The sequence below is a fragment of the Periplaneta americana genome, chromosome 13, assembly GCF_040183065.1.
Source record: "Periplaneta americana isolate PAMFEO1 chromosome 13, P.americana_PAMFEO1_priV1, whole genome shotgun sequence".
Classification (NCBI taxonomy): Eukaryota; Metazoa; Arthropoda; class Insecta; order Blattodea; family Blattidae; genus Periplaneta; species Periplaneta americana.
In genome coordinates, this window is record NC_091129.1 from 111,559,178 (window position 1) to 111,578,082 (window position 18,905).

Consider the following 18,905-nt stretch of genomic DNA (forward strand, 5'->3'; position numbering starts at 1 on the left):
TTTCTTTGAAGTTGCATAAAAAAATAAAATCGAGTAAGGCATATAAAAACTACAGTGGAAAGACTAAACGAAGAAATCAATTTAAATTATGGAAATGTTGAAAAAGATCTAAAAAAAAAAAAGTAATATGATTGGTATCAATAGGAACCGAAATTTTCCACAATTAGATTCATCAGCGAAATACAACATTGAAAAAATCACAGTTACCGGTCTCTTCTTCGGAGTGAGAGGCATCATTCCGAAAGCCTTTGTAAAGTGGAGGGAAAAATACAAGCTGACGAGAGATCTTCAAGATGCCATCGTCACCACCATTATAACATTTTCTGTAGCGATATTTCGTCAGCATCTTTATGACGTACATTCAATTTAAATTCTACTTGGTTCTATTTTTTTTCTTATGTCTTAATCACTTTTGTCTGAAACCTGTTTATATAATTTTTCATTTCAAATTTTATTGTGAGCTATTCTGTGTCGCAGGGGCAAACCCAAAATATTGGGTCAGGCCTATAAATTAAAAATTAACCTTCTAGATACCTACCTAAAATACCATATTTAAGAAAAAAAAATACCCCCTCTGTCGCAAAAATTACTAAATATACACCAAGATTTTATTCAGAACTATTAAAAAATATGTTTTTAGCTCTTCTTTCAATTAATTTATCAATCGCTTGTTAACGCCATTATTTCTGTATTTTCTCTGTTGATATTGTATACACTGACTTTTGCTTTCCCAATGGCTATCGAAAAAAGATAGATTTCTACAGTCGACTGCAGCAAGATTTAATAATGTGTAGTGTTAAAAAGTTTTATATTGAATACAACACAATACATTTACCTGACAATTTATTTCACGAAATACCCATCGAATTGACAACTTACTTCACTCACACAACATCCACTGAAATAACGGCGAGTTCAGCCTAACACCCATCGCCCATTTCACTTCACCAAAAAATACGGTCCTTAGGGATAAAGTTCTACGGATTTTAGTAATAATAATAATAATAATAATAATAATAAATAAATTTAGATATTTAAAGTAAGAAAGAAAAAAAGAAAAATTGATTTAATTGCTAGTTTTAACACCCATCGCCCATTTTATTTCACCAAAAAAATACGGCTAATAATAATAACAATAATAATAATAATAATAATAATAATAATAATAATAATAATAATAATAATAATAATAAATATAGATGTTTAAAGTAAAAAAAGAAAAATTGATTTAATGGCTAGTTTAACACCCATCGCCCATTTTATTTCACAAAAAAATACGGCTAATAATAATAATAATAATAATAATAATAATAATAATAATAATAATAAATTTAGATGTTTAAAGAAATAAAGAAAAATTAATTTAAAAATGTTCATGGTAGAAAATTGTGAAAAGGAGCAGATAAATAAGTTTTAAAGTTTTAATGGTTATCACGATTGGTTTAAACATGCACTAAAACCAGACGTAAGTGCAAGTTTTAACCAATAAGTTACTGAGATTTGAGATAAATTAATTAGTTTAGGAAATTGTATATTTATTATGTATAACTGCTTTTGTATATAGATCATTTGTTAAATTATTAAGTTTGTACTTTTGTGAACTAATATCAATAAATCTATCTAATAATAATCTTTACATAAATTAATATTGTTTAATAATATCTATATTTAAAACCAAAATCATTAAATTTAAAACAAGACTTCTAAGGTCCACGACAGTTAAAAATAACAAAATTATAGATAAAACAAATAGATACTTTCTTCGATTATAAGTGAAACCACTAAATATGCACGTAATCCCGTGGCGAACGCTCGGAATCACTTTGCTAAATATCCCCTCGTATCACCAAACCCATCCTTGTGGGAATTATTTTAATCAGTCTGTGACATCCCTGCGTAACGTGTTAGTATGAAGGAAGACCACTGTTGAAGAGAACACAAAACAACCACGAGACGACGCACACATCTAGGCCCATGGGAAGAAAATAAATTCCCTCCTGTTGCAGGGAACCGGAATTTGTAGCCAGCTACGGTAAATTTAATGTTGTTACCAACTTCTCGAAGTGTTTATGTTAAATCACCAGAATGCTTCAATTCAACTCCGATTGTAGCTGATATCGCGTCCCAGAATAGACAGCAGGCTTAGTTTCAATAAAATTACATTTATGAGATGTAGTGTACGTTTGTCTTAAAGTGTCAGTCACGAGGGATTTGCTTTTATCAACATTTAGATTAACAGCCATGGTTGGAGGGTAAATCGCACAGCACACTCGAAAATGTCTCAAACGAATTCGTGAAAATTGATTTGTTTCACCACCACCTCCACCATTTCCGGCTTAAGCTTTTCATACACGGTCTGTCTCCAAAGGTCTGCTTGCTGTACATTTTCCTCGTACTTCAAAATTATCTACACTTACTTACAAATAACTTTTAAGGAACCCGGAGGTTCGTTGCCGCCCTCACATAAGCCCGCCATCGGTCCCTATCCTGAGCAAAATTAATCCAGTCTCTACCATTATATCCTACCTCCGTCAAAGCCATTTTATATTATCCTCCCATCTACGTCTCGGCCTCCCTAAAGGTCTTTTTCCCTCCAGCCTCTCAACTAACACACTATGCATTTTTGGAGTCGCCCACATGTGCTATACCTTATTTTATTTCAAGGAGTGCAGTTCGGTGGCTCCTTTGAACACCCACTTACAGATTTATGACTTCCCACACAAACAACTCTGACAATTCCATCCTGTTCCCTCGTTCCAACATTGCACAGTTGCCACAATCCTGATGACCATCGAAGTCAGACTGACGGGATTCTTGGAATTCGGAAAAGATGCGACAACTCTGTCTCCACGTGGATTTGACGGCAGCCTGTCAATTCTTCTGAACAAGGGCTGTGATTGGTTACTGACAGGAGAAGACAAGATTTCCGTCACAGTAAGGAAGAGATTTATTTATGACAACCAATTAGTAGGGGGCAGTAGAAGGTCTGTCGGCAAAGTCTTTTCTATGAAACTGCACTCCATGAAATAAAATAAGGTATACATGCCCTGCCTATCTCAAACGTCTGGATTTAACATCCCTAATTAAGTCAGGTGAAGAATACAATGCGTGCAGTTTTGCGTTGTGTAACTTTCTCCGTTCTCCTGTAACATCATCCCTCTTAGCCCCAAATATTTTCCCTAAGCACCTTATTCTCAAACACCCTTAACCTTTGTTCCCCTCTCAAAATGAGAATCCAAGATTCACAACCATACAGAACAACCAATAATTCATTCATTCATTTAGTGTTCTGCCCAAGGGCAGGTCTTTCACTGCGAACTCAGCTTTCTCCAATCTTTCCTATTTTCTGCCTTCCTCTTTGTTTCCTCATATGGTCCATATATCTTAATGTCGTTTATCATTTGATATCTCTCCCGTTCACCATTCCTTCCAGTCCATCCTTCAGTACGCAGTTTCTTCTCAGCCAGTGACCCAACCAATTCCTTTTTCTCTTCCTGATCAGTTTCAGCATCATTCTTCACCCACTCTTTCCAACACAGCTTCATTTCTTTTTCTGTCTGTCCACTTTACACGTTCTATTCTTCTCCATATCCACATTTCAAATGCTTCTACAATCGGCAATAAAACTGTTTTATAAATATTATAACTTTCAGTTTTTTTGAGAATAGATTAGATGACAAAAGCTTCGCAACCGAATAATAACAGGCATTTCTTACATTTATTCTGCGTTTCATTTCTTCCCAAGTGTCATTTATATTTGTTACTGTTGCTCCAAGATATTTGAACTTTTCCACCTTTTCAAAGGATAAATTTTCAATTTTTATATTTCCATTTCCTACTGTGTTCTGGTCACGAGACATGATATAGTTTTTTTTTTTTTCGGGATTTACTTCCAAACCTATCTCCAAAATTATCTATAGCTCTTGAATTCTAATTTCAAAGCATCTTGGCATATCTCTCACGCGGCGTCCTCCAAAGGCCTTGGTTTTTCTGAACCGACGCATGCGTCGTGCGCGGTGCGAGGCCCGCCTCGCACAAATCCGGACTGCACGAGAGATAGTGAGTGGTTTCTATAACTGCGAGATGCGAGATCTGCGTACTGTAATGATGTAAACCTACTCCAATTGATTTGGGAACGAAGGTATTTCAGCAATAAAGTATTTATTTTATATGTTCATATTCTGCCGAAATACATTTCATATTTTGAGAAAATGTCTTTCATATTGTGCCGATCTCTAGTCATGACAGAATCTCTTTCCCCTTGAGGATCAAAACAGTGCTCATTCCGTATCTCTAGTCCAGAGCATTACGCCTTATACCACGCAGCTATGGTGCGAGATGCTATGTATTTCTGCATCACAATAAATTACTCATCGCGTAAATTATTTCTTTAAATATGAGTTACCCGTTTTTAGATATTCAATGGATAGGATCCACTGAAAAAGTTCTTCCATGGTCCAAAAGTTTCATTCAAACTCCGTCACAGCCTGCATCCCGCAGCACACGTCAAGAAACTTAATTCCTACCCGTGTAATCTACACATTTAATATCTTCTGGAAGTCAGTATTTCGCTTCGTATAAAGTTCAATACGACACATTTACATGGCCATTCATTTTGTAGATAAGAGTCTATCTATTTATTCGTACAATGGAGTAGCATAAGTGTATCATATATGCAAGCTCTATGTCTGAACAAGTATCTGCAAAAGATTAAAATTCTCTTTTTGCGCTGAGCAATTTTTTGTCGGTCACGTTAAGTTATTTATACACAGAGTCTTACTATTAGTTCTTGCTCGCTAACGACTTTTTAAGTCCATAAACAGCACAGGAAAATACCTCACAGCCTGAGCCGCAAGTACTTTGCTGGAAGCCTGGAGATGATGTAACTGCACGTGCGTGCCAACTGAAGAAACAATTCCAGTTGAAAACGAGACATCCATATGTTACGGAATTACATTTATATAATGAAGAGTACACGCGTTTCACTGTTCGCACTTAACAAAGGCTCCTCCATTTCCTAAGACTTTTATAATGTTGTTAATAGAGAGCGGAATTTAGGCAAAAACCTATTTTTTTTTTCCTTGATACATGCAGGCTTGAGATTTAATATTTACATTTTTCATGGAAATATAGGTATAAATAAAGGGATTTTATAGTGCCTAAAATGCCTATTTCGACGTTAGTGCCTATTTTTAGGTTTTTTAAATTTTTGCATCATTTTTCGTAACTGTTTACAGTTTTTCTTAACATCCTGTACCGTTTACATTCCAAGACGGATAACAATAGCAATAGAGAAGTACCTCAGGGCCACTCCTTCTCATTCTTACAATCTTTCAATTCTAAAATGCCAACTTTCAGTCGGCTTGGGTAGCGTAGTCGGTATAGCGCTGGCCTTCTGTGCTCGAGGTTGCGGGTTCGATCCCGGCTCAGTCAATGGTATTTAAGTGTGCTTAAATGCGGCAGGCTCATGTCAGTAGATTTACTGTCGTGTAAGAGAACTCCTGCGGAACAAATTATTATTATTATTATTATTATTATTATTATTATTATTATTATTATTATTATTATTATTTTCCTCTGTCTGTGAGCAATTTAACACAAACTCGCTGGGGTGTACCCGAATAAGCATTCTCTTACATTCCAAGACAAATAACAACCTCTTCTTTCTTCTCACCATTTGTAAGTACAGCAGTTAGCGACACAATAGCCACAATAGGTGCTGATCATCTACTGTGAAGCAAACTATGGAAATGTGATTGGTGAATGAAAAACACCAACTTAAAGACAGAATGTCTTCATTTTGTGTATGCATGTGTGCCCTTGTGAAATGTGTGGAAGTTTCTTTTAATCCAAGAATTTTTCATTAAATAAATGTTGAATCTTATATTAGTGACATTCTTTAACAAACAAAAAAGCCTGTTTCTTACTTTATAGAGCCTAAACAAAGGAGTTTAAGAGCCTGTTTTAGGCGCCTAAAATGCCACTTTCTAGGGCCTAAAATTCCACTCTCTAGTTATTAACCATTTCCTATCTTAGTAACTGATTGAGATTAGTTCAGAGAAATTGGGCCAAATTTTAAATAGATTACTGTATTAGGCTAGGCCTACGCATGAAGAAAAGGATATACAGAAAAAATGAGTGCCACATATTTAACATTCTTATAACCCCTTTAATTGCACATTAAAAAACAAACACCTATAAAATATTATATTTTATAAAATGTGGAAGAGTCAATTATATATTTTTTCAATTTATACAAGTCTCATCATTCAAGTATTTTGGAAATATTATTTAAAATTTAAATATTGATCACATAGAATAGGAAATATATAGCCTAAATATAACCTTGTACGTGGCATAAGAAATTTTGGAAGAGGGATGTCCAAAATAAACTCCATAATTAATATAACAGCAAAAGAAATATTAAAATTCGGAAGCGAAAAATGGACACTAAAACAAAGAGAAAAACCTAGACTAGAGTAGCCCTAATGACGTTATTGCTACAATTATCAGGAGTCCACTCCTGTGGAGTAACAGCGTGTCTGACCGCGAAACCAGGTGGCCCGGGTTCGAATCCCGGTCGGGGCAAATTACCTGGTAGAAATTTTCTTTCGAGGTTTTCCCTCAACCCAATACAAGCAAATGCTGGGTAACTATCGGTGCTGGACCCCGGACTCATTTCACCGGCATCATCATCTTCAATTTCATTCAGATGCTAAATAACCTGAAATGTTGATACAGCGTCGTAAAATAATCCACTAAAAAGTTAAGGATTAACAAGATTAGAGTGTAAAAAAATGAAGTTATAACATAAGATAAAAAGTTGTAAGCTAAAAATACAGTTTCAGAATATTCTCCATTTCCAAAAGCAGCAATGTCATACAAGCCAAGAGGAGGAGGTAGAAGAGACAAGGAAGGCCACTAAAAATATGGCTGGACCAGTAAATATCGGAACAGGCAACAGTCTAACCCGGGAAAAGAAAAGAAGATCTTATTAAATCATTAATAAGATTATTTTCACATGCACTAATAGAACTAGGGGTGCGCAGTAGCATTGCGATACAAGCCGGAAGGCCGCAGGTTCGATTTTCGATTAGGTCATGGATATTTCGCACTGACCTAATCATTTCGGCCACATTATGGCCCTGGGGTTCACACAGACTCTACTAGAAATAAGTACAAAGGTGACCAGCTACTGACACCCCTACTGCTATTCAGTGACGATTGTCAATGAGATCCCGCCACTATATTGTTTTAAGTGATGCAGTACAGCAATTCTGAATTTCTAATCTCAGTTTACAATCCCGAGATCATGACCGGAACATGTCAAAAGGCCCACTTCTTGAAATAGTGATACTGATGGTGATGATGATGATGATGATGATGATGATGATGATGATGATGATGATGATGATGATGATGATCAGGAGTAGTATAACAATTACGACGAGTACCAGTAATACACTTTTCACCACAAACCGTTCTGAAATATGACGACCCGTGGGCACATACGAACAATCCTTATTTCTTATGCATCGCCTTCGTGTCTGACAGTTACTACACATCGCCTTCGTATCTGATAGTTACTATACATCGCCTTCGTATCTTATAGTTACTATACATAGCCTTCGTTACTACACATCGCCTTCGTGTCTGACAGTTACTATACATCGTCTTCGTATCTGACAGTTACTATACATCGCCTTCGTGTCTGACAGTTACTATACATCGCCTTCGTATCTGACAGTTACTATACATCGCCTTCGTATCTGATAGTTACTATACATAGCCTTCGTTGCTACACATCGCCTTTGTGTCTGACAGTTACTATACATCGCCTTCGTATCTGACAGTTACTATACATCGCCTTCGTATCTGATAGTTACTATACATAGTCTTCGTTACTACACATCGCCTTCGTGTCTGACAGTTACTATACATCGTCTTCGTACCTGACAGTTATTATACATCGCCTTCGTATCTGGCAGTTGCTATACATCGCCTAGGTGTCCGACAGTTACTATACATCGCCTTCGTATCTGATACTTACTATACATAGCCTTCGTTACTACACATCGCCTTCGTGTCTGACAGTTACTATATATCGCCTTCGTATCTGACAGTTACTATACATCGCCTTCTTATCTGACAGTTACTATACATCGCCTTCGTATCTGACTGTTACTCTACATTGCCTTCGTATCTGACAGTTACTATACATCGCCTTCGTATCTGATAGTTACTATACATAGCCTTCGTTACTACACATCGCCTTCGTGTCTGACAGTTACTATACATCGCCTTCGTATCTGACAGTTACTATACATCGCCTTCGTATCTGATAGTTACTATACATAGCCTTCGTTACTACACATCGCCTTTGTGTCTGACAGTTACTATACATCGCCTTCGTATCTGACAGTTACTATACATCGCCTTCGTATCTGATAGTTACTATACATAGTCTTCGTTACTACACATCGCCTTCGTGTCTGACAGTTACTATACATCGTCTTCGTACCTGACAGTTAATATATATCGCCTTCGTATCTGGCAGTTGCTATACATCGCCTAGGTGTCCGACAGTTACTATACATCGCCTTCGTATCTGATACTTACTATACATAGCCTTCGTTACTACACATCGCCTTCGTGTCTGACAGTTACTATATATCGCCTTCGTATCTGACAGTTACTATACATCGCCTTCGTATCTGACTGTTACTCTACATTGCCTTCGTATCTGACAGTTACTATACATCGCCTTCGTATCTGATAGTTACTATACATAGCCTCCGTTACTACACATCGCCTTCGTGTCTGACAGTTACTATACATAGCCTTCGTATCTGATAGTTACTATACACCGCCTTCGTATCTGACAGTTACTATACATCGCCTTCGTATCTGACAGTTTTACTATACATCGCCTTCGTATCTGACAGTTACTATACATCGCCTTCGTATCTGATAGTTACTATACATAGCCTCCGTTACTACACATCGCCTTCGTGTTTGACAGTTACTATACATCGCTTTCGTATCTGACAGTACTATACATCGTCTTCGTATCTGACAGTTACTATACATCGCCTTCGTATCTGATAGTTACTATACATAGCCTCCGTTACTACACATCGCCTTCGTATCTGACAGTACTATACATCGCCTTCGTATCTGACAGTTACTATACATCGCCTTCGTATCTGACAGTTACTACACAACGCCTTCGTATCTGACAGTTACTATAAATCGTCTTCGTATCTGACAGTACTATAGGCTACATCGCCTTCGTATCTGACAGTTACTATACATCGCCTTCGTATCTGACAGTTACTATACATCGCCTTCGTATCTGATAGTTACTATACATAGCCTCCGTTACTACACATCGACTTCGTATCTGACAGTTACTATACATAGCCTTCGTGTCTGACAGTTACTATACATCGCCTTCATGACTGACAGTTACTATACATTGGCTTCATGTCTGACAGTTACTATAGTACAAAGTTATAATTAAAATAACTGTAATGCAGCTTGTCATCACTGTTTCAAAATATATCTCTGACAGTCTCTTGGAACTCACTTGGCATTCATTGCTTATAAATAAAACTTTCAATCAAATCACTAACTACACTGTAACACAAGGTGAAATCAGTCCCCAGAATGTAATTAGATCATATTCTGCTAGGTATCTGGTAAACGTATGGATACGAAATTTAAAAATGAAATCACAGTAATTATATTAACCAAGATACATAATTCCTTGTTTCGTAACACTAGATAATTTTGACAGGTGATACACAGATATAGGTAATTGTTTATCTGATTTTAAATATTTACAATTACCTTTTAATCTGTACCAGTGTTCTTTTCCATCTGTTCAAGCAGAAAGGGATGTACTTCACTTCAACAGTTTTGAGTGACTTTAGTAGCCATTCTGATGTTTGAATGTGGATAGTATGAAGTGAATGAAGCGTACATGAGTCTAAGAAAGTGTTACTAAGCACTAGGAGAAGGAGCTGTCAACTAGTATTATGGTTGTATATTAAATTCTTCCTTTTACAGTAAATTACTACTATACAGTTCCAAGATTTGTGGCACCGACAGGCTATGGAATAATCCTTGTGTCACAGATAAAGAAGAGGGCTTGGAACCTTTCCTACAGGACCGGATTATTTATCGGCCCTTCCGTATGTGTGTTTTCACTCTTTTCCCTAGCATCTTGAATACTGTTTATAAGAATTTCGTATCCCTTAAAAATTCAATGGCAAACATGAAACAGAATTATAAAATTCTTTGTTAATAGTGCTATGTAGTCTGGAAATGGCGATATATCTAGGAGGTGGTAATCTTACGAAAGCATCCTGCGAGTATGGAGGAGAAAAATTGGCCGCCCCACTACCGTACTCCTCTGCGCAGAGATTGTAAAGTAGCCAGGGGTAACTTTTATAATTAACAACTTTCAACAGAAGTTTTCTGGTTAATAGGGAGGGCGAACTTTTTTGAAGTTCGGAAAATCCAGCACGTTTACACTCACTAAGATTTTAGGCACGGTGACTGTGATCAGAATTAGTCTTTTTGAGTATTCCACCGTGTCCTGGACATTTTCAACGTTTCGGAACTACATACAGGTTCCATCATTGGACTCGTTACACCAGGCTAATCTGTAGCACGTATGGGTGAATCCAGAAAAGCATATAGAGTGTTAGTTGAGAAACCTGAGGGGAAAAAGACTTTTGGAGAGGGCAAGACATAGATGGGAGGTTAATATTAAAATGCATTTTAGGGAGTTAGGATATGATCCTAGGGACTGGATTAAGCTCATAATAGGGACCGATGGCAGGCTTGTGTGAGGGCGGCAATGAACCTCCAGGTTCTGTAAAAGTCATTTGTAAGTAAGTAACTAACTACTACTTTTCTACTAGTAATAGTACTATTTAGTGCTTGCTAACACTATGAACAGTGTTTCCACATTACTAGAAATGAAAAGAAATAAACTCATCTTATTCGGGTAGGCGTACACGATTGATTTATTGATTGACTGATATTTAATAACTTGTTAATAAATATTCTTACTCTTTATATCTATAAGAATGACCTATAACAATTAGAAATACTGCATAGGAATTAAAATTTGGATTTACTAATGAGATAGAAAACATTTAATACGGTATCACTCATTCATAGTGTTCTGCCGAAGGGCAGGCTTTCTCCAATCTTTCCTATTGTCTGCCTTCTTCTTTGACGATATATAAATGACATTTTTAAATTCGATAATTCCTGCAGCGAATATTTGGGGTTCCTTGACTGAATAACACAAATAGACACCTTCCTATATCATAATAATAATAATCCGTGGCGCTACAGCCCGTGAAGGGCCTAGACCAACCAGCCGGCTGCTGGCCTCATGCCCACATGCCGAAGCAGAGGTGGACGATCATCCAACCAGAATGGAGGTATCGTGTGGTTAGCACGATGATCCCCCCAGCCGTTATAGTTGGCATTCGCTACCTATCGTAGCTCCCCAAATGCATCACGATGCTAGGTGGGCACCGGTCCCATACACTGGCCGAAATTTCATGAGAAAATTTCTTCCCCCACGAGGACTCGAACCAGCGCGCATTCCGTAACGCGAGTCCTAGGCAGGATGCCTTAGACCGCGACGCCACGGCGCGAGACTTCCTATATCATACAGATTAATGTTAACTTAAGATTTCAAAAAAGGAAGATTGAGTAACAATGACGATTAAATTAAGAATTATTATCGAAAATTTAATAACCAATCTAACAAGGCTCTTTCCCTTTCTTCGGGGACTGCGGGGGCTATCTAGATGTCACTGCATGACATGCATGGTGGCAAATTAAATAAGACTGGGTGTTTTCCATTCTGCTTAGACAATACAAAAATATAAGGAGAAGTAATTAAGTCTGATAATTGCAGGAGCAGTAACGTTCTATGAAACGTACAGAGCTGTTTGGTACTGCCCCAGTACAGTGGGTGTGTGCTGGTTAGGAAGTGCAGGCGGCCCCTATTTACCCACCGCCACCGAAATGGCAGTGCAGTATGAGGAAGTCGTTATCTGTATAGATACGGGCACCATGTGACATGGGGGCGTGCGGACACATGTTTCAATTGTTTTACAATTATGTCTTCAGTGTCGCACTATGACAATGGCAAATTCTTTTGTTGTCAAAGAATTTCAGTAAAGTGAGACCGTGCAGTAATGGATGAAGAGAAGAACTGCCATTTAAGATCGACAGTATATTTTGGTTTAAATGTGTCAAATAAAAAGAATAGAAGCTTCATGGATATGGTTCTTGGTAAAAGTGGTTGGGTATACTCTTTTAGATAAGAAAAGAAATGACAGTAGATGCCTACGTACAGAATTTGGAGTGAATAATATTGTGGAAACAATAAAAAATAACGGAACTAAATGGAATGAACATATGCTGCGTATGAAAGATAGCAGACCACCAAAATGTATAATCAGTATACCCCAAAGGGATTATAGGAATGTGGGATGCCCGAGATTGAGATATAAAAGGTAAAGGTATCCCCGTCATATGCCACTGGGGGGCATGGAGGTAGAGCCCCATGCTTTCCATGACCTCGGCACTAGAATGAGGTGGTGTGGTCGGCACCACGCTCTGACCGTCTTTTATCCCCGGGAAAGACCCGGTACTCAATTTTATAGGAGGCTGAGTGAACCTCGGGGCCGTTCTGAAAGTTTGGCAACGAGAAAAATCCTGTCGCCACCTGATATCGAACTCCGAACCTTTCAGTCCGAGATTGAGATATACGAGTAGTAAAACTGATATAATTTGGAGGCAGAAAGGGCCAAAAGTGGCTCAATACTTCAAATTGATGATGATGATGATGATGATGTGTCACACCAATACCCTCAGCTCTGGTTCGTGTGGCAGCGTTTCTAATTAGCCTTACAAATCCAGCTGATTTGGAATCCATACCCGGAAGGAAAATAAAGTTTGGCAACGAGAAAAATCCTGTCGCCACCTGATATGGAACTCCGAACCTTTCAGTCCGAGATTGAGATATACGAGTAGTAAAACTGATATAATTTGGAGGCAGAAAGGGCCAAAAGTGGCTCAATACTTCAAATTGATGATGATGATGATGATGATGATGATGATGTGTCACACCAATACCCTCAGCTCTGGTTCGTGTGGCAGCGTTTCTAATTAGCCTTACAAATCCAGCTGATTTGGAATCCATACCCGGAAGGAAAATAAAGACACATCTCCCTTCGATGTGTGACCGTGATCTTGTAACTATTATGTACTATCTTCAGCGCTAACTTTATAAAATGCTAACCTCATTAGTTCCGCACAATTTGGTCTGTTACTGTACTTCAAAACACCAGAGTAGTAATAATGAAATAAACTAAGGATTAAATCCCAGTCAGGTCTGAGATTTTTAATTGAAATATTCACAGTGACACTTCGGATGGACAAAGTCGCATGTGGGGGTTTTCTCGTGGTTCTGCCGTTTTCCCCCATATTAGGCATCTACCTCATTCCGTCAACATTTCTCCACTTCATCATTCCATAGCATTTCCCGATCGCCGGCTGGCGACGCACGGAGAGGGCTGGCCTAGGAATGAGTGGGGTTTTCTGCTCGAAACCTGGGTAAGGAGCGAACCTTAGTGTAGTCAGCCGTGTGGATTTGGGAATGCGTCTAGCACAATAGACCGTAACAGATCTCAGTGCCGGACCATAGTGCCCCTCTCCCGTAAATTTAATTTCATTTCACTTAAATCCTTAACCCTTAAGAACTCGCACGAGGTGTACTCACAACCTAACTCTATTTATGGTCCGTCCCAGGAATCTGTGGAGTAGAAAGACGAAACAAGACCTCTGCGCAAATGGTATGTGGGAGGACTAGGACCAATGACTACTCTGGGGGGAGGCATCGCTTGAACGAAGCGAGAAATCGCTTGCAGAATGGGATTATTTCTATCTGAACTCTACTCTGAGCATCTTACCCCTTAGCGGCCTCGAGCTGATGCTGTACACAATACAGTCCGGCACAGATAGACTCCGAAATTACTCCACAGATTTCTGGGACGGACCATAGAATACTATACGTTGGAAATTGTTTCGTTTAAAATGCTGTGACCTTCACTACCTTTCACGAATATCTTAAGCTTTCGCAAGGGAACAACAGTGACACTGACAGCACTATTTACTTTTGATACTCCTTATTTTCAAAAGTAATTAGTTATTCCGTTTACATATAACTATATTCTGAAAGTGTGCAAAGGCATTGAAGACGATCTGATGGAGCAGTGTCTGCTAGGTAGCCTATCAGATTTTTTGTGATTTTTAAAATTGTCAGTTTTTGCTAATTAATTCTATAATATTATATCTGAAACGTGAAAATTGCTTGTAAATTTGTCATTTTAACAATTTCTATAGACAAATATCACATAATAAAATAAATATAAAGTCCAAAACACAGGTGTACACCCCTTGCGAGTACTAATTGCTAGGAAAAACTGTGTGACTTTCTAAGGGTTAAAGGTAGATTGTGATGATTAGGGCTAGGATTTTGATGATATTGCATCTTTTTTCTAGTAAGCCACAAACATTGCTGCTTTAGTATTTGTATGTGATTTGATAAACTGAATGTTTTAAAACATATTTGTTGCGGCATTTTTTTTGCATTTTTTACCTCTTACAACTCATAAGAGCATTTTTTTCGTTTTATTCGGTCATTTTTGGGGTATTTTCACTTAATTTTGGCCATAAATCCCCGTTATTAATGTAAAATATTATTTATTTGCTTTGATATTTTCTCTAAATATTTTTTTCAATTAATACCCATTATTTTGTATATTATTTTAATCGTTTTTCTACACAAATATTGTCACTTAACGTAGTGCACCCCCAAGTAATGGATCAATCCAACCACCACTTCAATATAAACTCCTCTGTACCTGCTAGTTCCGGATAAGAGTGGCCTTGTGGTGGACTACATGGAACTATATCAGATATAATAATTAATTAAAGTGTACTACTTAGAAAAATTATGTAAAATTAAATAAACTTGATTGTTGGTACTAGAATTTAATTTAATTACTAGTCTAAATATTAATATTTCTACTAAGCCAATTATGTAAGATCAATTTTTAGGGCATTTTAAGGGCATTTTTGAAACAATTTTAGTTCATAAATGCATTGCTTTTAGGACATTTTTTCATGATTTATAGGTCATCAAAATCCTAGCCCTAGTGATGATGATTGATTAATTATTATTATTATTATTATTATTATTATTATTATTATTATTATAAGGTCCATTTTTGCTATCTAGGCCCTAGAGTTAATATTAGACAGGGATGGAACTTCAAATAAAGAAATTGCGGTAATTTTTCAGAAGATTTGAACCACTGCAGCTTGTTCATATTTTGTCGCCTCGAAAGGTCATGGGGAAATTCAAATAGAGGGGTAACATCAGTGGATAGGCGTAGAAGAAGGAATAACATTACGTTAAAAGTAATTACTCCATTGATAACAATGGAGCTTGTGCAAGAGGTGTAATGTAGGATTGTTTAATTGTGTGGAAGTAAGCGAAGAGTAGGCCTATGTGAGACGAAATTTTTCGATTCTCCAGTAATTCGCACTGGACCTCTCGACAAAGTGGGAATTATTATGTAAAGCATCTTATTATGTAACAGAGAAGTGGGAAGACCTTCTACCATCAAAATGGAGGTAGACCTAAATATTTTCGATTGTTATATTGAAAGTATTTACAAGTGGAAAGTAAAGCGACGTGTTTACCAGTGTATAGACATTGTAGAAGGCAATAATTAAATAAAAAAATTGCTGTCTCCTTTGGTTCACTTCACCTAATTGCAAGAGAATAAGCAATAGCTGGAAAACAATAAGTATCATGAAGTTACGTATGCAGTAAAACTATTAATAATAGTCTAGAACAAAACATAATATGACATAGGCCTACAGTATTAATAAGTCATTTCTCCAAAGTATGATGCTGTCTGGAGCTGAGATATGAATGATGAATGAACAATATGTGGACAGATTTGGCAGTCAAAACAGATTACTAAAGAGCAACCGGGAAATCTCAACGAAAAAAAAATTAGAAATCTGAGATACAAGAATGATCCAAATAATCTAAAATGGATGAGATAGAGCAAACGAGATTGAGTTAATACGGTCACGTGACAGGGATGGAAGACAACAATTACCAAAGGCGGTGCAGAAATGGAAGACTAGAAGAAGAAACAAAAGAAAAAAATCTCTTATGTGGTATCACACCGTACAACTGTGAATGGAGAAATTGAGGGTGACAGAAACAGATGTAGAAGTCAAGTGAAAATGGAGATACTTATTTCAAGAATTATATTATATTATATTATATTATATTATATTATATACGTTCAGGCGATTCGTTTTCTCTACGAACGCCTGACTAGTTACGCTGAGGTCGAAGCTTGTGGGGTTGTCTATCATCCAGGCTCACCTTGAAGGTCTTTCTGGTGGAACAGGTAATCAAATAATTTTACGTGTATCCAAACAGAAACACGTTATGTGATACCTTTTACATTAACACATTGGATTAAATTCATTTTTCATTTTGTACACAGTCAACATTTTTATTCTCATATATGGATGGCATACAGCAATAAAGCAAAAGCGTTAAAATTATTGTTTTATAAATTATCAAAATAGAAGATGAGACATTCAATTTTAACTCAATTCTTTCTCTTAATTAAAAAATTAAAATAAACTGACATTTAAATATTGTTATTGAAATAAAAGGAACATAATAACAATAATACCTCAATTGTCGACAAAAGTTAATATTTTCTTAACTAGGGTAGATTTTTTTATATAGAAACGCATCACATTACGAAAGGAAACAGCGCCACTTTGTGGTCCACGATCCGAGAAGGAAGAGATCCCGTATTTCGGCGTCTTTGGTACACATCAACGAAGGTTAGTCTATTTGGAAATCGTATCCAATAGAGCTCCCTTGCCAAAGGTTTATACTGTATTACTTTGCTGTTCTTTACATAAACTAAATATCGACTAATTCACCGTCAGTGAATCCTTCCATTACGTCAAATGTTGGTGAGTGAGCTTTCTGCAAAGTTAATGACCCTTAACTGACAGAGTGTTTATGATGGACTACATGTGATCGAATCACGTGCGTATAATCTAAATTGACAGGCGTTTCATAGTACGATCATTCACAAAACATCAGATTATAATACTCGTACGTGATACATTTAATAAAAACTATTGGAACATGGGAAAAAGCAAATGGGTTGTTGCTTTATAAGCACTTTCTTAAACAAATATATAGCCTATATAAATCAATGGTGTATGGGTATATGTGCAAATATCTTTATAGTTATTTACGAAAATGCATATAAAACAAAACCCACACACAAGGAAAATGCTATAAGATGTAAATCAATAAATAAATGCATGTAAATAAAAATAAATACGGAAATAAAATTTGGAGCTCCCTTATTTTATAAGTTTCTCTTGTAACACACTGCGCATGTGCAGTAAACAAGAGCCTCTGTATATATGCCACTTGTGGACAGTCTTGCGAAATTGTTGCCTACAAAGAGGTGGATTCCCACCAAGACTTGCTCCAAATATTAATTCCGTACATGAACATTCATATTAACTAGAAAAAGAAGTGTGTATATAATTATTAATATCCATCATTATTCTTTACGTCTAAAACACTTTCAAATTGTATAAACCTTTATTAAATATGCTTATAATAAATTTTTTCTTATATGAAATTGTGTCCGAGCCCTCAAAACATACTAAATTTCACTTGTTGAAACTACTGATTCTTCCGAAAAATATATGTGTATGTATGTATGTATGCAATGTTCGAATTGAAAGGGGAGAACACCGGAGAAATTTTTTCCTCATTCTGTATCTCTGTGTTATTTCCAACCGAGGAAAGAAAATTACTCCTGAAGTACTGCAAGTCCCTTACTATTGTTGCTTTAATCATAATTGGACCTTATTTGTGAAGAATCTGCTAGTCATTACGAAAGTTAGAGTTATCAGCTTAATTTAACATGGTACCACAAAATCATAACACAGTTCTTGGTGTCACAATAATTAAAAGAGATGTTGAACAATAATAATATAATACAATACATTTTTAAATCCCGTTATCTGAAGAGGTTTTTTCCTCCCTTTATATGTTCATTTAATTAGTTTAAATACTGTAATGTATGTACGTAGGTATGTAATATATGTAATATGTATGCATGATATAAAGTATGTATAAAGGTTAGTCTCCGAAATACCATGGTGTGACTAGTGAGATTAGGTTAGTATTGTTTATGTCTTGGTAAATTTTGAAAATGCATTATTTTTAATTTATTGCATTATATGACTTTTGGATAAGTGCAACGTCTCATAAATGTAACCGTGGCGTTCTGGAGCTGTTCCAATACACATACACACACACACTGTATAGTATATATATTTTTGGAATTAATTAAGGTAAATGTATCAAGTATTATTTATTTACATCTTCCTCAATATTCAATATCATTTCCTTTTTCAGTATTTAATATTGTTAAATCTATCAAACTTTTAAATTTTGGAAACAGTATTTTTACAGACTTCTACAAGAGGGATAGTCCACAAATGCAGCGGAGTAGAATTCGATCAGCAACAGGAAAGTGGAGATATGTCATTGTTGTAATAGGATCTGGACGTTATGCCCCTTCCTTATAAGTGTCCTAGGTTGTGTTAAGAGGGAGAGGAGGTATTGGTCATGCTGATCACATGGCCTAGAGTCCCGCTGTTTGTTAACGTGTAGTAGGGATGGCAGCAGCCAAATAGCACAATGCTTGAAGAAGAAGAAGATGATG

General features: G+C 36.6%; 1 protein-coding gene across 1 annotated transcript in view; it reads right to left on the reverse strand.

Annotated features, from left to right (window-relative positions):
* The window catches only part of LOC138712265 (protein bowel-like), an 81,931-nt gene that overhangs the window by 62,331 nt on the left and 695 nt on the right, over nt 1-18,905 (reverse strand). The window lies entirely within an intron of this gene.